This window comes from Acipenser ruthenus, chromosome 54 (assembly GCF_902713425.1).
Source record: "Acipenser ruthenus chromosome 54, fAciRut3.2 maternal haplotype, whole genome shotgun sequence".
Taxonomy (NCBI): domain Eukaryota; kingdom Metazoa; phylum Chordata; class Actinopteri; order Acipenseriformes; family Acipenseridae; genus Acipenser; species Acipenser ruthenus.
Genome location: NC_081242.1, coordinates 730,355 through 732,854, shown reverse-complemented (window position 1 = coordinate 732,854; position 2,500 = coordinate 730,355). Strand labels below are relative to the sequence as shown.

Below are 2,500 nucleotides of genomic sequence, written 5' to 3'. Positions count from 1 at the left end.
ACCTCTCTGTGCTTTACAATGCTTCCCTATGCTTTACCAGACCCCTCTGTGCTTTACAATGCTTCCCTATGCTTTACCATACCTCTCTGTGCTTTACAATGCTTCCCTATGCTTTACCAGACCTCTCTGTGCTTTACAATGCTTACAGATGCTTTACCACACCTCTCTGTGCTTTACAATGCTTCCCTATGCTTTATTACATTTTGCTGTGCTTTTACTAGGGGGAATTTTCAACTGGAATATACTGTACACAGAATGTAATTGCATGTAAAACCATCACCTCTCATTAGCTTTATTAACATGATCACCGGCCCCTCCCTTTAAAGGAGCGCTGACCATCTTTAAAATCCATTCTCTCACCTCTTATTAGCTTTATTAACATGATCACCGGCCCCTCCCTTTAAAGGAGCGCTGACCATCTTTAAAATCCATTCTCTCGCCTCTTATTAGCTTTATTAACAGGATCACCGGCCCCTCCCTTTAAAGGAGCGCTGACCATCTTTAAAATCCATTCTCTCGCCTCTTATTAGCTTTATTAACACGATCACCGGCCCCTCCCTTTAAAGGAGCGCTGACCATCTTTAAAATCCATTCTCTCGCCTCTTATTAGCTTTATTAACACGACCACCGGCCCCTCCCTTTAAAGGAGCTCTCTCTGTGTGTATTTATTTTGGTTGTTTTTCTCTGTTTCAGACGCTCTGCTTGCTGATTTAGAGACCACTACCTCTCATATTACGAAGCGTCCCGTCCTTGTCTCTGACCCCCTTCCGTTGGGACCCCAGGCCAACCCCTCGAACCCGGACCCCAGCCCGGCCCCCCACAACAACAGGACCCCCCAGGACCTTGCCGAAAAACGCCCCCCTGCCGCCACTTACACCCCTCAACAGGTAACAGTTTTAGTAAAACAGCAGCCTCAAACTCCTAATGAATTCCTGATGAATTCTTAATGAATTCCCAATGAATCCCGATTCCGAATCCCGCAGGAATCCCACCTGCATGTCGTCTTCTTCAGTCCTTCGTTCTGAATTCAGCCCCCCTGTTAATTCTTGTGGGTTTTAGTTGGTGTTGATCGTGTGTATAAGGCAGGTATTCAACGCTGCTCACAATCCTCTGCTGGACTGAGTAAGAGAGGGTGTGATCATTTGTGTGTGTGTGTGTGTGTGTGTGTGTGTGTGTGTGTCACTGTGTGTGTGTCACTGTGTGTGTGTCAGTGCAGGGATGGGAATCAGACTTCTATTCCACAGCAGTGTGATCCATTCCAGGTTTTACTACCAGCTTGATCAGCCCCCAGTGTGTCTAGCTAACAAGCTCAGGTGTGTCTGATTATTAAACTCCTAGTGAAACCAGGACTGGATCACACTGCTGTGCAGCGGGAGTCTGATTTCTATCCCTTCTGTGTCTGTGTGTGTAGCTGTGTGTCTGTGTCTGTGCAGCAGTGTGGAGTAGTGGTTAGGGCTCTGGACTCTTGACCGGAGGGTCGTGGGTTCAATCCCAGGTGGGGGGACACTGCTGCTGTACCCTTGAGCAAGGTACTTTACCTAGATTGCTCCAGTAAAAACCCAACTGTATAAATGGGGAATTGTATGTAAAAATAATGTGATATCTTGTAACAATTGTAAGTCGCCCTGGATAAGGGCGTCTGCTAAGAAATAAATAATAATAATAATAATAATAATAATAATCTGTGTGTGTGTGTGTGTGTGTGTATCTGTGTGTGTGTGTGTGTGTATCTGTGTGTGTGTGTGTGTGTCTGTGTGTATCTGTTTCACTCACATTATTTGATCCTGTCCTGATTCTAGACCGTGTCATCAGCGATGAAGTCAGGAACTCAGTCTAGAACCGGAGACCTGGAACGGCTATACAGGTATTTCCCAGCATTCCTTTTGAGGATTTTTTTCTTTATAAAAGACGGGCGTCACAAATACACAGAGCTGTATAGAGGTCTATAGGAAAGAGAGCTCAACACTGCAGAGCTGTATAGAGGTCTATAGCAGAGAGAGCTCCCCTCTCAACACTGCAGAGCTGTATAGAGGTCTATAGGAAAGAGAGCTCCCCTCTCAACACTGCAGAGCTGTATAGAGGTCTATAGGAAAGAGATCTCAACACTGCAGAGCTGTATAGAGGTCTATAGCAGAGAGAGCTCCCCTCTCAACACTGCAGAGCTGTATAGAGGTCTATAGGAAAGAGAGCTCCACTCTCAACACTGCAGAGCTGTATAGAGGTCTATAGGAAAGAGAGCTCCCCTCTCAACACTGCAGAGCTGTATAGAGGTCTATAGGAAAGAGATCTCAACACTGCAGAGCTGTATAGAGGTCTATAGGAAAGAGATCTCAACACTGCAGAGCTGTATAGAGGTCTATAGGAAAGAGAGCTCCCCTCTCAACACTGCAGAGCTGTATAGAGGTCTATAGCAGAGAGAGCTCCCCTCTCAACACTGCAGAGCTGTATAGAGGTCTATAGGAAAGAGAGCTCCACTCTCAACACTGCAGAGCTGTATAGA

General features: G+C 46.0%; 1 pseudogene; it reads left to right on the top strand.

Moving 5' to 3' along the window:
- LOC117398290 (transforming growth factor beta-1-induced transcript 1 protein-like) overlaps window positions 1–2,500 on the top strand; it is a 12,183-nt pseudogene that overhangs the window by 1,858 nt on the left and 7,825 nt on the right.